This window comes from Bufo bufo, chromosome 6, assembly GCF_905171765.1.
Source record: "Bufo bufo chromosome 6, aBufBuf1.1, whole genome shotgun sequence".
Lineage (NCBI taxonomy): Eukaryota > Metazoa > Chordata > Amphibia > Anura > Bufonidae > Bufo > Bufo bufo.
The window spans coordinates 175,935,629-175,954,950 of record NC_053394.1 but is presented as its reverse complement, the minus strand read 5'-3'; the positions used below and the strand labels follow the sequence as shown (position 1 = coordinate 175,954,950).

The 19,322-nt window shown below is 42.6% G+C and overlaps 1 non-coding gene and 2 pseudogenes across 1 annotated transcript; all 3 read right to left on the bottom strand.

Moving 5' to 3' along the window:
• Positions 1–277: 277 nt before the first annotated feature.
• LOC121006554 lies at positions 278–486 on the bottom strand (annotated as a pseudogene).
• Positions 487–1,542: 1,056 nt separating this feature from the next.
• Positions 1,543–1,755, bottom strand: LOC121006597 (annotated as a pseudogene).
• Positions 1,756–7,681: 5,926 nt separating this feature from the next.
• On the bottom strand, positions 7,682–7,876 carry LOC121006653. The gene has a single exon (XR_005780350.1). It is a non-coding gene; the product is annotated as a U2 spliceosomal RNA (small nuclear RNA).
• Positions 7,877–19,322: the final 11,446 nt, after the last annotated feature.

The following is a 19,322-nucleotide window of genomic DNA, read 5'->3' as shown; positions in this document are numbered from 1 at the left end:
TCCAATGACCTGACCTTACTTGACCTCTTGACCTGACAAGGCTCTTGTGACACGTGCAGTGTTCCGTCCATTGTCCAGACTAGGCAGGTGCTGATACATAGGAAGTGCTGGACTACTTGTTAACCTCCAAGTAATCCAGTTCAAAGGATCCACAAGAGGGAGACATGGGCAAACTTTACTAGTTATTATTACAGCACTGGAAAAGCTAAATGGTTACATCCAGCCAACTTGCTACAAAAGTACTAAATGGTCAATTCACAGGAACAACTCAGCATCCCAAGTGTGCACAACTGGCCCAAAGCAAAACCAAGGTGCGTGGAGGTTTAAACACTTCATTCAGGTGATAAGCCAATTAACTAACCCATCAGTCTTTTTCCAACTCCCTGTTCAAAAAATCCATTTAATATATGGTCCCCAGATAGGGGAAGTATCAGATATTAAACTGATAAGAACAGATTTATTTATTTATTTATTTAATTAATTTATTTATTTTTCTTTATTTCATACAAAAAACTCAGAAAACACCTCCCATGTTAAGTGATAAAGTCACAAATGTCCAACAAGAGTGAATGTGGTAAGAAGGAGCTGAGAGATTCCAAGTCCAGCTGTCGTTCCTCCGCACGGCCCACCTCATAAAACCGGCCGGGGCTGCTGGGTGAGCAGGAGACCAAATCTCTTCTTGATGGAAAAGCGATGTCGGGAATACTTGTCATCGGGAGAGAAGCGGGCTGGATGGGCTGAAGAGGTCAGCTGTCCACTGGGAGCCACTTTCTTCATGGTGTACACCCGATCTCCCTGCTCATCCAGGTAATACTGCAGGAACATGTCTGCCGCGTACAGTATAAGAACAGATACTACACTTGATCTTAGCCAAAAGGGGCCTCGACAACGGGGCCGCTTATCACCATTGCAAAGCACTTCTCAAGGCAACAGCCTACGGGCCCCAGCCCCAGACACAGTCCGGGAGGCTTCCTTCTCTCACAAACCAGGGAAAACGTGCGTCCTACGCTCATAAGTCACCAGCATTATGCTCCTCTTTGTGTTCGCCATCTGCATAGCTCCACCCCCACCCGCCACTTTTGCACACGCCTTTTCTTCGCACGCAATTCCTGGTGCCATAGCACGCCAAGCAGAAAAACGTATAGGAGTGAATGGAGAAGTAGTAGTGAGAAAAAAAAAAGGAAGTATGCATTGTTGATTGTGATGTCACGGCCCCATTGTTGAGTGTTCCATCAGGGCCCTGTGATGTCATCCAATGACCTGACCTTACTTGACCTCTTTGACCTCTTGACCTGACAAGGCTCTTGTGACACGTGCAGTGTTCCTTCCATTGTCCAGACAAGGCAGGTGCTGATACATATGAAGTGCTGGACTACTTGTTAACCTCCAAATAATCTAGTTCAAAGGATCCACAAAAAGGAAGGACATGGGCAAACTTTACTCATTTATTATTACAGCACTGGAAAAGCTAAATGGTTACATCCAGCCAACTTGCTACAAAAGTACTAAATGGTCAATTCACAGGAACAACTCAGCATCCCAAGTGTGCACAACTGGCCCAAAACAAAACCAAGGTGCGTGGAGGTCCAAACACTTCATTCAGGTGATAAGCCAATTAACTAACCCATCAGTCTTTTTCCAACTCCCTGTTCAAAAAATCCATTTAATATATGGTCCCCAGATAGGGGACGTATCAGATATTAAACTGATAAGAACAGATTTATTTATTTATTTTTCTTTATTTAATACAAAACTCAGAAAACACCTCCCATGTTAAGTGATAAAGTCACAAATGTCCAACAAGAGTGAATGTGGTAAGAAGGAGCTGAGAGATTCCAAGTCCAGCTGTCGTTCCTCCGCACGGTCCGCCTCATAAAACCGGCCGGGGCTGCTGGGTGAGCAGGAGACCAAATCTCTTCTTGATGGAGAAGCGATGTCGGGAATACTTGTCATCGAGAGAGAAGCGGGCTGGATGGGCTGAAGAGGACAGCTGTCCACTGGGAGCCACTTTCTTCATGGTGTACACCCGATATCCCTGCTCATCCAGGTAATTTTATTTATTTATTTTTTTAAACCATTCAGGTTAATCATAAGCACTCATTATAACTTACTTTGAAAAAACAAGTTCTCTGTTGCTCTGTTCAATCATCATCATGGCCATTCTTTATTTTTATTTCAAAAAAAGGAAATTTTTATTCCTTCACCAAAAACCTCCATTTCTTGTGTTTCCACACACCCTCTGCATCCATACCGCTCTTCTGATGTTCCCATAGATAAATCACATATATTCTAGACAAAACCAATCTCACACACTCAAAGACTGGTACCTCCTTTCTGTTAAATACAAAAAATTTCTTACATCCCATAGACTTTCCATACACACATCATTATAAACCATAACATCCTTGATTTCAATTTCCCACAAGCACCCAAACCAAACATTGCACATCTCCAATCTACATGTACCACCCCCGTCAGTTCCTTGAGCAATCCTCCTAATTTCATCCATACTTCATTTGCATATCCACACTCCCAAAACAAATGCCTAACTGATTCATTTGCACCACATCCTCCTCTTGGACACATTTCCGACCTAACAAGATCTCTCCTCTTTTGCACCTCACGCACAGGCAATATATCATGAAAACCCATCCACGCAATGTCTTTCTGTCTATTTGTTACACCATCAATAGAAAACTTTTTCCACACCCCCATTGCATCACTCGACCTCAAACTAGAAATATCACAAGCAATCTCCTTCTGACGTATTTTCGCCATCACACCTTTCTTATCTTTAAAACCATTCATACTAATTGACAACAAATCATTCTTCTTTATAAAATTCTCAATCATTGCATACCAAGCAGGACAGCTAAAAGCAACAGGCACTCTCGCATCCCGCACGTACCACCTCAGACCATACAGCATCCATCCCGCAGCATACCGCGCCATAAAAGAACTTTTATTCTTTTTCTCTAATAAGACCACAAAAAACTTAATATAATTTATACCTAAAAAAATATGCAAATTAGGTATTCCCATACCACCATTCTCACACACTTTGTATACATTCTCTCTCTTCAATTTTTCCATGCGACTTCCCCAAAAAAAGGTAAACATAATTTTCTCAACTTTCAGCAGTTTTTTAGCATTAACTGGGTATACCAAATATACAAAAAGAATCAAGGGAAAAATTATCGCCTTAATAATAGGCACCTTACCAGTAAATGTAAGTTCTCTCATCCGCCAAAAATTTATCTTCTTTTCAATCTTCATACAGCACTCATCCCAACTCTCATTCCCTTTTAAGTCCTCACCGAACCATACCCCTAAAACTTTTACCACACCTTCCTCATTTTTCACATTCTCAAACTTAATACTTGCATCGCCAAAACATTTAAAAATACATTTATCCCAATTCACCTTAAAACCTGACGCTCCACAAAAAAGATCTAAACACAATCTACTTCTTCTAATTGCAGCCATATTATCATTCAGAATCACAATATCATCCATATAACTTAACACATTAACAGTTTGTCCCATACTTCCAGGAATCCGCAACCCAGACATAACTTTATCCTTTCTCATCACACATAACAGTACCTCAATTACACACACAAACAACATTGGCGACATCGGACATCCTTGTCTCACACCAGATCTAATCCGTATTTCCTCACTTAACCATCCATTCACCAAAAATCTGCTTTTAGCCTCCTTATACAAACTTTTAACACACTCTAAGTACTTTTTCGGGAAACCCATCCTTTCTAATACAACAAACATAAACTCATGCGCAACCCTATCAAACGCTTTCTCAAAGTCAACCATAAATAACATACATTTTTGCTTTCGACTCATACAATCACCGATTATATCACGCAATAATATTAAATTATCAGACATACTCCTGCCTGGAATGGCACATACCTGATCCTCACCCACAACATTCCCAATCACACTTCTCATCCTACCAGCCAATAACTTGCTAAAAACCTTGTAATCCGAGTTCAGTAAAGAAATCGGCCTCCAATTTTCAAGTTTTGTCTTTGACCCTTTTTTGTGGATCAAAACAACAACACTCTCTTTCATACTTTCACTTAACACCCCAAACTCCCACATAAACCTGCATACTTCCACCAAATCATCACCTATCCACGCCCAAGCTTTCTCATACAGCTCTATTGGGATACCATCCAAACCAGGGGTTTTATTTTTCTTACTTTCCTTAACCACATTCCTTATTTCAACACCAGTAATTTCCTTACACATATCCACACATTCCTCTTTACACAGTTTTTTATCCATCTTATCCAAAACCTCACTCATTAAACTTGCATCAATCCATTTTTTTTCAAACAACTCTTGATAAAAAACCTTAACCACACTCATCACTTCTTTTCCACTAACACTTTCCCCTTTCTTATTCATAATCTCTTCCATTTTATCTTTTTTGCTACATATCTTCTTAAAGAAGAATCTGGTGCATTTTTCATTTTTATCCAGATATTCCACCTTAGATCTATATGTGATCTCTTTACCTTTTTTCTCAACAAACTTTTTCTTTTGTTTTTTCACTTCCATCAGTAAATCACTCACATCAACCCCTAATTCACGCAATTTTTGCAACCAATCATATCTCGCATTTAACTCTTTATATTCATTCCTTAACATGCGCGCTTTTTTATATCCCCATTTTTTAAAAAAAGACTTAATTTTACACTTCACCCACTCCCACCATTTTAACACATCACAATATTCCTTTTTCCTTTTTTTCCAACTCTCATATTCAGTTTTAAAATCAGCCATAATTTTTCCATCCTCCAAAAGACTGACGTTCAACTTCCACACTCCACGTCCATATTCACACCCCACTTCCCCTTCAAACTGACATAATAGGAACATATGATCAGTAAAACATACACTATCTTGCACAAATTTCTTACATTTCAATCCTCTACTAATGAAAACGAAATCTATCCTAGAACTAATATTTTCCCTATCTGATATAAAAGTATCCATTGGTGACCTACCCATACACACCCCAGCATCTTCGAAGGAGTAATCTGTTATGATCTGACACAATTTTTTCCCCGTTACATCCTTTTTACCCCCTTCAATCACACAATTAAAATCTCCTAACAAAATAGTTGGTAACCTCCCTGACAAAAATACATTCAATTTCTCCAACAATTCCAATCTTTCTTCCTTTCTAACAGAACCATACACATTCACTATTCTTATCTTCCATTTTCCATATTTCACCACCGCACTCACACATCGACCTATTTCCACCACCGTATAATTATCAAAACTTAAATCCTTATTATTAAGTAAGATTCCGACTCCATCGTTCTTATTTGCGTCTGAACCAGACCAAATTGAGTCGCCACCTAACCAATCTTTCCCACATAGGGAGTCTGAAATCCCACATTCTTGTAAGGCAATAATGTCAGCTTTTTGTTTCTTTAAGAAGTCAAAAACTACAGTTCTTTTATGCTTTGACTTTAACAGCCTAACATTCAGGGATAGTGCATTAAATGAAGCTTTGGTCTCCATATAATGATTTTTTGCCTTACATAATTATTGCAAGCCCACATCTTCCTCAACCTGGACTTTCGTGAGGCTGGTAGCCTGAGGAAAAGAGAGCAGTCCCGACTCCTTCTAAAAAAGGAACGTTATCCGGGATTGAAGTACCTGGATACACATCTCTTCTAACCGGACTCACCCCTTCTGCTTCTGATGGCGAAAAAACCCTCGGCCTTTTGGGGGTCATACCACATTCCTCCTCCGCTGGTCTAGTTGTACCCGTCGTGAAATCCCCTTGCCCTCCAAACTCCTCCTCTGCTGACACTGCATCACTGCATTCCAAATCCGGTGTACGGGACAGCGAGGATTCTACCTCACCTCCACCTTCTCCATCTCCATGTAGTCCCATCTGGACATCGGAGAGCTGAGGAATTTCATCTTCCACAGTGGAAATTTCCATCCCTCCTCCTTCTTCCTCCTGCTCGACCTCAACCGGCACCTCTATCTGAGGTTCTGGGTTCACGGCCCCTTCCTCAGAAGGCCCTGCAACATCTCCTCTCACCACATCTGTGTAGGTTCTTCTCTCAAACCTTGAGGGACATTTTCTAAAGACATGCCCCTCTCTCCCACACACATTACAAACTGGCTGGTTTGTACATGTCGCTGCCAAATGACCTGTCTTTCCACACAGGTTGCATTTCAGGAGAGTCTCAGTGCATCTGTCCTGAGTATGCCCGTACACCTTGCACTTTCGGCAGAACTCTGGAGCACCAGTAAAGAAAAGAATTCCAGCATCTCTCCCTATAGCAAACCTCTGAGGAGGATATCTCAAGCCGCCTGGACTATCAAGGTCCTCAGCAAAGCGAACAAAGTACTTGTATTTACCCGTCCAAATCCCTTCAGAATTTTTGACTGGGTGCGAGTAATGAATGTAAGTACAATAGTTTTGCAAAAACAATTCAATATTTTCTCTTCTTACGTATGGATTGAACATTAGAACAACCAAATGAACGTCCTCATTAAATAACAAAATAAAGGTTACCCCATCAAGTGCAGGATTCTTTTCATTCGTTTTCAGAAATAAATGAAGATTATGACATGCTCCTGCCGATTTCAAGACAAGGGTGTACATACCTTTCCTTGGGTCTTGTAAACAGAGAATATCTTCTCTTGCGACATGTAAAATCTTGAATAGTACTTCATGCACGAGATGCTCCAGCGTAAAGATGTTCCTTTTCTCCTCGTCAATGCAGATTCCAAAACCGAATTTGACCCGGTCCTGGCATGGCGGATCCTCACTCCCATGATCGCCTCTCCGAAAAAACCACCACCTACCCCCAATAGCAGCGGGCAGCTTAAGCCTGTAAAAGGCGATGCTGCAAGGCCGAGGGCATGGTTGGGCTTCTCCTGACAAGAGCAATCCAGGCAAGACCAAGGAGTACAGTATAAGAACAGATACTACACTTGATCTTAGCCAAAAGGGGCCTCGACAACGGGGCCGCTTATCGCCATTGCAAAGCACTTCTCAAGGCAACAGCCTACGGGCCCCAGCCCCAGACACAGTCCGGGAGGCTTCCTTCTCCTCTCTCACAAACCAGGGAAAACGTGCGTCCTACGGTCAGAAGTCACCAGCATTATGCTCCTCTTTGTGTTCGCCATCTGCATAGCTCCACCCCCACCTGCCCCTTTTGCACACGCCTTTTCTTCGCACGCAATTCCTGGTGCCATAGCACGCCAAGCAGAAAAACGTATAGGAGTGAATGGAGAAGTAGTAGTGAGAAAAAAAAAAGGAAGTATGCATTGTTGATTGTGATGTCACGCCCCCATTGTTGAGTGTTCCATCAGGGCCCTTGTGATGTAATCCAATGACCTGACCTTACTTGACCTCTTTGACCTCTTGACCTGACAAGGCTCTTGTGACACGTGCAGTGTTCCGTCCATTGTCCAGACAAGGCAGGTGCTGATACATAGGAAGTGCTGGACTACTTGCTAACCTCCAAGTAATCCAGTTCAAAGGATCCACAAGAGGGAGACACAGGCAAACTTTACTCATTTATTATTACAGCACTGGAAAAGCTAAATGGTAACATCCAGCCAACTTGCTACAAAAGTACTAAATGGTCAATTCACAGGAACAACTCAGCATCCCAAGTGTGCACAACTGGCCCAAAACAAAACCAAGGTGCGTGGAGGTCCAAACACTTCATTCAGGTGATAAGCCAATTAACTAACCCATCAGTCTTTTTCCAACTCCCTGTTCAAAAAATCCCTTTAATATATGGTCCCCAGATAGGGGACGTATCAGATATTAAACTGATAAGAACAGATTTATTTATTTATTTATTTTTCTTTATTTCATACAAAACTCAGAAAACACCTCCCATGTTAAGTGATAAAGTCACAAATGTCCAACAAGAGTGAATGTGGTAAGAATGAGCTGAGAGATTCCAAGTCCAGCTGTCGTTCCTCCGCACGGCCCGCCTCATAAAACCGGCCGGGGCTGCTGGGTGAGCAGGAGACCAAATCTCTTCTTGATGGAGAAGCGATGTCGGGAATACTTGTCATCGGGAGAGAAGCGGGCTGGATGGGCTGAAGAGGTCAGCTGTCCACTGGGAGCCACTTTCTTCATGGTGTACACCCGATCTCCCTGCTCATCCAGGTAATTTTTTTTTTTTTAAACCATTCAGGTTAACCATTGCAATCGGTATAACTTATTGGAAAAAATAAAAAACAAGTTATTTATTGCTCAGATCAATCATCATTATGGTATTCTTTATTTTATTTTTTGTAAAAGAAAAAGGAAAACCTATAGCAAAAATTTTTAACTCTGACCAAAAATTTAAATTTTTTGTGCTTCCACACCCCCTCGGAGTCCACTCCTTTCTTCTGACAATCCCATAAGTAGATCACATGCAGTCTTGATAGTACTAATTTAATACACTCTGCCATAGACACCTCTTTATTCTTCAAAACCACTAAATTTCTTACATCCCACAAACTCTCCATAACACACATCACAACAAACCACAATATTCTTGACTTCAATGCTCCACATGCTCCCATTCCAAACATAGCAACTTTTAAATTTATTTGTGCGACACCTGTCAAATCCTCAACCAAAACTCCCAATTTCTTCCATACCCCTCTTCCATACCCACATTCCCAAAACAAATGCCTAACAGTCTCACTTTCCCCACATCCCTCTCTCGGACACATCTCAGTCCTCACTAAATCTCTTCTCTTTTGTACTTCACGAACCGGCAAAATATTATGAAAACTCATCCATGCAATATCTTTCTGTCTATTAGAAACTCCACCAATTGATAAATTTTTCCACACCTCCACAGCCTCACTCTCTCTCAAAAGCAAAATATCACACGCAATCTCTTTCTGTCTAAACTTTTTCACCACACTATTCTTATCTTTAAATTCATTCATACTTATAGATAATAGATCATTCTTTTTAATGAAAGTTTCAATCGCCACATACCAAACCGGACATCTAAAAGCAACTGGAATTCTCGTATCACGTACACACCACTTTAAACCATAAAACATCCATCCAGCTGAATACCTTAACATACATGAACTCTTACAATTCTTACCCAATACAGTCACAAACATCTTAATATATTTCACACCTAAAAAGAAATGCAAATTCGTCAGCCCTAATCCACCATTCTCCTCCAACATATACACATACTCTCTCTTTAATTTTTCCATCCTACTTCCCCACAGGAAGGTGAAGATCATTTTCTCGACCCTCCTTACATCTACCGGATACATAGAATATACAAACAAAATGATAGGTAGAATCACTGACTTAATAATCAAAATTTTACCAGATAAAGTTAACTCTCTCATTCTCCAAAAATTCAACTTCCTCTCAATCTTTTTGCCACATTCATCCCAACTCTCATTCCCTTTTAAATCTTCATTAAAACACATACCCAAAACTTTGACCGCACCCTCTTCATTCCTTACACCCTCCAACTTAGTATTCTTGTCCCCAAAACATTTAAAAATGCACTTCTCCCAATTTACTTTGAAGCCAGACGCACCACAGAAAAAGTCCAAACACAGTCTTCCCCTTCTAATCGCAGCCATACTATCATCTATGATCACCACATCATCCATATAACTCAAAACACGTTTACCCATACTCCCTGGAATCAACAAACCATGCATAAATTTATCTCTCCTCATCAATACTAATAGCACCTCAATCACACAAATAAATAGCATAGGCGACATCGGACATCCTTGTCTCACTCCAGACTCGATCCTAACCACTTTGCTTAACACACCATTCACCAAAAACCTACTCCTAACATCCTTGTATAAACACTTAACACAATTCAAGAAGACAGACGGAAACCCCATCCTTTGCAAAACCATAAACATAAACTCATGCGCAAACCTATCAAACGCTTTTTCAAAATCAATCATAAATAACATACACTTTTGTTTTCTAACCATACTGTCACCAATTAAATCCCTCAATAACACTAAATTATCATACATACTTCTACCTGGCACTGCACACACCTGATCTTCATCCACTACCCTTCCAATTACCTCCCTCATCCTAAATGCTAATAATTTACTAAAAATTTTATAATCTGTGTTTAATAAGGAAATTGGCCTCCAATTCTCCAATTTCCTCCTTTCACCTTTCTTATAAATCAAAACCACAACACTCTCTTTCATACTTTCACTTAATACCCCATACTTCCACATATACTTACAAATTTGCGTCAAGTCCTCACCCATCCATTCCCACGCTTTTATGTACAATTCCACTGGTATACCATCCATCCCAGGTGTTTTATTCTTTTTCCCACTCATCACCACTTTTTTTTACTTCATCTAAAGTAATTTCATCACATATTGCAACACATTCTTCATTACTGAGCCTCTCCCCCATGTGACACAAGATTCCATTCATTAAACTTTTATCCACCCATTTTTTGGAGAATAAGACCTGATAAAACTCTTCAACAACATCCATTACCTCTTTCCCTCTTATACTTTCCCCATTTTTACCTAATATCTCAACCATATCAGCTTTCTTGTTACATATTTTTTTAAAGAAAAAACGGGAACATTTTTCATTTTTTTCCAAAAATTCAACTTTAGACCTATAAATAATCTCTTTCCCTTTTTTTTCCACTATCTTTTTTCTTTGTTTTCTTGCGTCTTCCACTAAATCATTCACCTCCACACCCATTGATCGTAACTTTAATAACCATTCATACCTTGCATTCAATTCCTTGTATTCTTCTCTTATCATTTTAGCTTTCTTATAACCCCATTTTTTGAAGAAGGACTTAATCTTACATTTCACCCACTCCCACCATTTTAACACATCCGCATATTCATTTTTTCTTTTTTTCCAATGCAAATATTCCTTCTTGAAGGCTATCATTATACTTTCATCCTCTAATAGCCTAATATTCATTTTCCACACACCCCGTCCATATGTCTCTTCCATATCTCCTTCCACACAACATAACAAAGCCATGTGATCTGAAAAAAAAGCATCTACTTGCACACAGTCCCTACATACCAAGTCCTTACTGAAAAAAATAAAGTCAATTTGAGAGCAAAACCTGCCCCCATCCGACTTATATGTTGGCAAAAGAGTCCTTCCCCTAGCTGCAGCAGCGTCTGAAAGGGAAAAGTCCTTCAAAATCTGACATAGTCTTCTTCCAGTTATATCCATTTTGTCTCCTTCAATAGCACAATTGAAGTCTCCTAATAAGATGGTGGGCATTCTTCCAGACAAAAAAACACTCAATTTCTCTAACAATTCCAGACGTTCCTCTTTCCTCACCGAACAATACATATTCACCACTCTCACTTTCCATTTTCTATATTTAAAGAGGACCTTTCACCAAAAAAAATATGTAAACTAACAACACTACCTTATGCTGCTGCTGCCAGTGATGCCCAGACACGTTTTCTTATTTATAATGGACCCCCCGTTCGTCCGCTTTGCCCCCCGTTATGTTTGGCGCCGAATATGCAAATGAGGCGCCTAAGTTATAGTAGGCGTCGATTCTCTAGGTATGGTAGGCGGTCTTCTGTCTCCCTTGCTGCCAGCGCATCCAATCGCAGCGCTCGGCTCTTAGCAAGGCAGACGGAGCTCAAGTTCTCGCGAGAACTTGAGCTTGCAGAGTTCCGGAGCCGGCGCCGTCTCGGAGTGCCCAGCGCAGAAGACAGCAGCAGCAGTGACGGCATCGTTCGGGTAAGTGTAAAAATCACCCCTAGACGAACGAGCATGATGTCTCTAAATACACGGGGGTAGTATTAGCTACCCCCTCAGTTCCACCTCCCCTGAGACAACGAGCATGATGGGGGTAGTAGTAGCTACCCCCTCAGTTCCACCTCCCCTGAGACAACGAGCATGATGGGGGTAGTAGTAGCTACCCCCTCAGTGGCCCTGCTTCCCCTAAGGCAATGAGCATGATGGGGGTAGTAGTAGCTACCCCCTCAGTGGCCCTGCTTCCCCTAAGGCAACGAGCATGATGGGGGTAGTAGTAGCTACCCCTTCAGTGGCCCTGCTTCCCCTAAGGCAACGAGCATGATGGGGGTAGTAGTAGCAACTACCCCCTCAGTGGTCCCCCATTTACCCTAAGGCAACGAGCATGATGGGGGTAGTAGTAGCTACCCCCTCAGTGGCCCTGCTTCCCCTAAGGCAACGAGCATGATGGGGGTAGTAGTAGCTGCTACCCCCTCAGTGGTCCCCCATTTACCCTAAGGCAACGAGCATGATGGGGGTAGTAGTAGCTACCCCCTCAGTGGCCCTGCTTCCCCTAAGGCAACGAGCATGAGGTGGGTAGTAGTAGCTACCCCCTCAGTGGCCCTGCTTCCCCTAAGGCAACGAGCATGATGGGGGTAGTAGTAGCAGCTACCCCCTCAGTGGTCCCCCATTTACCCTAAGGCAACGAGCATGATGGGGGTAGTAGTAGCTACCCCCTCAGTGGCCCTGCTTCCCCTAAGGCAACGAGCATGATGGGGGTAGTAGTAGCTACCCCCTCAGTGGCCCTGCTTCCCCTAAGGCAACGAGCATGATGGGGGTAGTAGTAGCAGCTACCCCCTCAGTGGTCCCCCATTTACCCTAAGGCAACGAGCATGATGGGGGTAGTAGTAGCTACCCCCTCAGTGGCCCTGCTTCCCCTAAGGCAACGAGCATGATGGGGGTAGTAGTAGCTACCCCCTCAGTGGCCCCGCTTCCCCTAAGGCAACGAGCATGCAGGGGGTAGTAGTAGCTGCTACCCCCTCAGTGGTCCCCCATTTACCCTAAGGCAACGAGCATGATGGGGGTAGTAGTAGCTACCCCCTCAGTGGCCCTGCTTCCCCTAAGGCAACGAGCATGATGGGGGTATTAGTAGCTACCCCCTCAGTGGCCCTGCTTCCCCTAAGGCAACGAGCATGATGGGGGTAGTAGCAGCTACCCACTCAGTGGTCCCCCTTTCCCCTAAGGCAACGAGCATGCAGGGGGTAGTAGTAGCTACCCCCTCAGTGGTCCCCCTTTCCCCTAAGGCAACGAGCATGCAGGGGGTAGTAGTAGCTACCCCCTCAGTGGTCCCCCTTTCCCCTAAGGCAACGAGCATGATGGGGGTAGTAGTAGCAACTACCCCCTCAGTGGTCCCCCATTTACCCTAAGGCAACGAGCATGATGGGGGTAGTAGTAGCTACCCCCTCAGTGGCCCTGCTTCCCCTAAGGCAACGAGCATGATGGGGGTAGTAGAAGCTGCTACCCCCTCAGTGGTCCCCCATTTACCCTAAGGCAACGAGCATGATGGGGGTAGTAGTAGCTACCCCCTCAGTGGCCCTGCTTCCCCTAAGGCAACGAGCATGAGGTGGGTAGTAGTAGCTACCCCCTCAGTGGCCCTGCTTCCCCTAAGGCAACGAGCATGATGGGGGTAGTAATAGCAGCTACCCCCTCAGTGGTCCCCCATTTACCCTAAGGCAACGAGCATGATGGGGGTAGTAGTAGCTACCCCCTCAGTGGCCCTGCTTCCCCTAAGGCAACGAGCATGATGGGGGTAGTAGTAGCAGCTACCCCCTCAGTGGTCCCCCATTTACCCTAAGGCAACGAGCATGATGGGGGTAGTAGTAGCTTCCCCCTCAGTGGCCCTGCTTCCCCTAAGGCAACGAGCATGATGGGGGTAGTAGTAGCTACCCCCTCAGTGGCCCCGCTTCCCCTAAGGCAACGAGCATGCAGGGGGTAGTAGTAGCTGCTACCCCCTCAGTGGTCCCCCATTTACCCTAAGGCAACGAGCATGATGGGGGTAGTAGTAGCTACCCCCTCAGTGGCCCTGCTTCCCCTAAGGCAACGAGCATGATGGGGGTATTAGTAGCTACCCCCTCAGTGGCCCTGCTTCCCCTAAGGCAACGAGCATGATGGGGGTAGTAGCAGCTACCCACTCAGTGGTCCCCCTTTCCCCTAAGGCAACGAGCATGCAGGGGGTAGTAGTAGCTACCCCCTCAGTGGTCCCCCTTTCCCCTAAGGCAACGAGCATGCAGGGGGTAGTAGTAGCTACCCCCTCAGTGGTCCCCCTTTCCCCTAAGGCAACGAGCATGATGGGGGTAGTAGTAGCTACCCCCTCAGTGGCCCTGCTTCCCCTAAGGCAACGAGCATGATGGGGGTAGTAGTAGCAGCTACCCCCTCAGTGGTCCCCCATTTACCCTAAGGCAACGAGCATGATGGGGGTAGTAGTAGCTACCCCCTCAGTGGCCCTGCTTCCCCTAAGGCAACGAGCATGATGGGGGTAGTAGTAGCTACCCCCACAGTGGCCCCGCTTCCCCTAAGGCAACGAGCATGCAGGGGGTAGTAGTAGCTGCTACCCCCTCAGTGGTCCCCCATTTACCCTAAGGCAACGAGCATGATGGGGGTAGTAGTAGCTGCTACCCCCTCAGTGGCCCTGCTTCCCCTAAGGCAACGAGCATGATGGGGGTATTAGTAGCTACCCCCTCAGTGGCCCTGCTTCCCCTAGGGCAACGAGCATGATGGGGGGTAGTAGCAGCTACCCCCTCAGTGGTCCCCCTTTCCCCTAAGGCAACGAGCATGCAGGGGGGGGTAGTAGTAGCTACCCCCTCAGTGGTCCCCCTTTCCCCTAAGGCAACGAGCATGCAGGGGGGGGGTAGTAGTAGCTACCCCCTCAGTGGTCCCCCTTTCCCCTAAGGCAACGAGCATGCAGGGGGTAATTTTTCACCAAATAAGTTGTCATTGTGTCAAAACATCTGTATTTATATTGTCAAGCAATGATTTTACATAACGCATTGAAACCTTTTTTGTTTTTGTTTTTTTACAGATAAGAGATTGGACGTCATCCAGTTTGCAGAAGAGAACTGAAAAGTAAAGCGTAAACTACTTATTAAAATGGTTGACGAGGGCATGAGCTGGGGAGTTATTATTTCAATAAAGTGGTTCAAAACATGGCTATTTGTACTCGTGCTATTCTATACTTGCAGTGGTAGTAATGGTTACCTCTGTACTGAGGCTCCCATCACTATGACAGGCTCTTATTGTCGGCCAGCTTGTTTTGGATTGTGACAACTGTGCCCACAGTAAAACCCAAATCAATTACCCCGGTATCCAAAGCCCCTGGGACGCGGGAAAGAGCCGGGTTGCCGTCAAGCCAGAAACCATCTGATGTGATGGTTTCTCTCTTGGGGTGGCTGTGGGCTGTTATTAATAGGCTGAGAAGCAGCCAAAAACCATGGCCCTTCTCACCCTGATAATGGCAGCTCACAGTTGTTGGTTTACCTTTGGCTGGTTATGATATTTTACGGGGGACCCCACGCCTTTTTTTTTTTGGCATTTTGGCTTTAAAAAGGCACTGAGGCTAACCGTGTTATCATAATCGGCCACGGATGAACCAAACGAGGATAATACATTGTTTTCTACTATAAGGCGAGCTTGTTGGACAACTGGCTTGGGTTACTTTCACACTTGCGGCAGCATGGATCTGACAGGCCGTTCACCCTGTCGGATCTGTTGTTTCGCCGTGCCGACGCTCTGTCCCCATTGACTATAATGGGGAAGTGGGCAGCGGTCCGGCGCAGTACGGCAGTGCGCGTCGAAAGTCCACCGTACTGAAAAGTCAGACATGCAGGACTTTTATTCCGGCGGACTTTCGCCGTGTAATGCCGTACTGCGCCGGAGCTTTGCCCACTCTCGCATTATAGTCAATGGGGACGGAGCGTCGGCACAGCGAAACAACGGATCCGACCGGGTGTACAGCCTGTCCGATCCGTCCTGCCGCAAGTGTGAAAGTACCTTTATGGTGGATTGTTTGTACTCCGGCTCTCGTTGGGTTCTTCTCAGCAAGCTGTGAAAAACTGCCAGAAATACTCCCTTTGCCTACTATTATGTTACAGCTGCTTCCGTTTCTAACACTGCAAGTAATTTTTCAACAGACAAACAAGCCATGTTTGACTATAACCACTTTATTGAAATATATGCTACACTAATACAGTACTCTCATTTTCATATCTTTTTCCAATCAGTTATATGATAATTATAATACATTCCAAGTATTGTGTAGAAAAAGTACTGAGTTTACTGATCCACCATGCATGCAGTTAATAAATTATAGTGGTCACACTCAACAACCTGGTAAAGATGTCATGATATTAATAATTAGTTTACCTCCTTTAAAAAAATATCAATTTGAATTTTTTCTAACAGGTATAACAATGGACGTTGTCAATGAGGAAGTACCACTGAATCCTTCATCAACAAGATCTGACAAAGTAAATTTTTACTATTTATTATTTGTGAATTTTTCATATAATAGTACTATCCGAATTTTGGCTAAATCATCACTTTTTGTCGTGTCTAGTTGGAATGGCTGAAGAAGCGTCCTCAAGCAAAATACGGTGGTACAGATAATTCCGAACCATGTTTTCCGGATAATCCTACATGTTCTACAAACATTGTGGAGAATAGTGAAATTGACGAGTCTGAAAACAGAATTGGAAATACCATATGGTGTTGTTGTACAAATTGTAAACCAATGCCTACTGCAGTAGAATCTATCTGCTGTAAAGAAGTCTCAAATATCGAACCCTATATTGAAGACATGAAATGTATAGTTGAACACGAATACTTTCATCACTTTTGTGAAGATCGAGGAAGGGTTGAGGTCTCGTTGCGCGCTATAGGTCAAGTTATGCATCCGCCACCGGATAAAGATATGAATAGGTACTCTAATTTGTCATGTATGTTTTAACATATAAGTGTATTTTCCTAAATAATTTTTCTATTCTTTTTTTCTGATGAGGCTAATTTCACCAATGTGTAAAACTTATCCATTAAACAGATTGACAGAATTGGCTGCAAGTTTCAGAAAAACTATATGCAAACGGATGTAAATTATTTCTGACTGATCGTGTATTTTTCCAAATTATCGGGTATTAAAAATGCATGATCGTTTACTAAAATGCCTAGCATTACGGGGTTATAAAGGCCTCTACATGCACAGTAAGGATAGATCCTGCATTTGTATATTTTGATATGTTAAAATAAACTGGATTCAGTATTCCAGGTAAAATGTATTATTTTTTGACAAAATATAAAATCTTACAATGCTGTGAAATTATTTCAGTAAAGATCAGTTAAAAAGACTGAACTGAAGACATACGGTATGAATTGCTCTCCATTTAGAAAGCATGGGGATTGAATTGATATATTTTTCCCTATCATATAGCACCCTGGACCAAACTGTGTTCTGTAATAGATAAATGCAATCGTGAATGTCACGTAAATTACAGATAAACTGTACTGTCTGAATTTTTTTTTAATTTTTTGAACATACAGGCTGTTAAGAAAAACTGCTTATAGAGGGTTCACTGCTTGGATACACGGCTATCTTGGTGTTGGCAAAAGAAGACCGATTCCATCTTGTGCTGTCTCTGTGATAAGAACTGTATTGCCCGACCCTGACCAAGATTATTGTGGATTTCTTATGTACAGGGAAGAGCCTGCAGAGTACCTAGCCATGGAATAAAGTTTTTAATTTTTCTATATTTTGGAAAATTATTCTAGTTCAACCCTTATTTTTATTAATAATTCATATATATTGAGAATAAATACACAAAACTTTAATTCTAATAAAGTAAATTACAGTTTATTTGAAACAAAGAATATAACAAGAGTTCTGTATTTGATAAATAAAAATATAGGCAATGATTTTTGTCCTTACACAGAATATTGTTACAATTTTTTTCTTAGGTTAGCCAGGCTTACTTATCAGCAAAATCAACCCAAAACATACATATTACAAAAAAAATTTCCAAGGTTTCTTGATTTGCCACATCGGGAGAGTGATCAGGCAAGCAGTTTGGTTGATGGAACTGTCTGCCGGACCATTAGATACGTATGGCAACAGATGGCATTTGTAACAATGATCAGGATCATGATCATTTTAAAAAATGCCTGATCAATCATACAAATTACTTGAAAATATTGATACAATTTTTTTTCTTATGTTTAGTGTAGCTTGACACTTGCGGCCGGATGGATCCAATAGGCCACAAATGTAAAAGTACCCCTACTGGGCTATTAAACTTGTAAATTTGGGTACTTTCACACTTGTGGCTTGACGGATCATGCAGCCTGTCGGATCAGTCCTGCAGCTATTTTTCTGCTCCGTTCACATTGACTATTATGGGTATGGTGGTGGAAATCCGGCTCAGCAAGACAGTGCGGGGAAAGAGGCCACTGGACGAAAAATGTAAGACTTGCTTTAATTTTCGTCCAGCGTACTAGCCCCTGGCACTGCCATGCTGCGCCGCAGCTCCACCACCGTCACCATTATAGTCAATGTGGATGAAGTGGCGGTATGGTGAAATAGCGACAGGACTGGTCAGACACAGTGAACTGGCTGACGTATCCATTCTGCTGCAAGTGTGAAACAACACTTGAAAAAAAAAAATTATATATATGTATTCTGAAAATTTTTACAAGAGTTCTGGAATTCTGATAAAATAAAACAGATAATAACGTAGCTCATTACAGAGCATAATAATTACAATTTTTTTTTTTCTTTTTTCTGAATTCGGTCTAAAAATATAAATTTACATAAACATATATACTTTATGACAATTTTTACAATAGTATAACAGTCAATGACTTTGCTCAATACAAAGCATAATATTATTATAATGTTATTTACTCTACTTGGTTATAAAACTTCAACATTACAAAAAAAAAATTTTTACATAAATTTTCGAATTGTCACAGACAATCTAAATTACAATGACTTATGTTGACACTGAGCATACAATTTTTTGTAGTGTGTTGACTTTGCTAGAAACATTGTGCTCTCTGATGAGTTATATAGATCTGTGTTCCGTCCCATCAAGGCAAGCCAGGGCATTTCCATCTTCTCCACCTGTGTAAAAAGGAAATTGTTAGTCATCAAAATTATGATCAAAACACTGCCTGTTGAAAAAAAAAGTCAAACACCAAAGCTGGAAAAAAATTTCTATTTTCATGTACCTACCGTATAGCCACACAGAAAAAAATATATCACAACGCAAGTCGGAAGCGATTATCTCCTCCACTCAGTCAATCTACCTGTATCCAAAATAGAAAGGGATATGAAAAATGAATAACACCAATTAGTAATCCGTACAGTGGGATATGTCCACGTTACTCCTTTCTTACCGCTTGCATAATCGGCTATCTCTCGTCCAGGAAAGACAGTGTGGCCTTCCTCCGTTCTTCTCCACCTGTGCACAAAGGTAATTGTTAGTCATCCCAAAAGAAACAC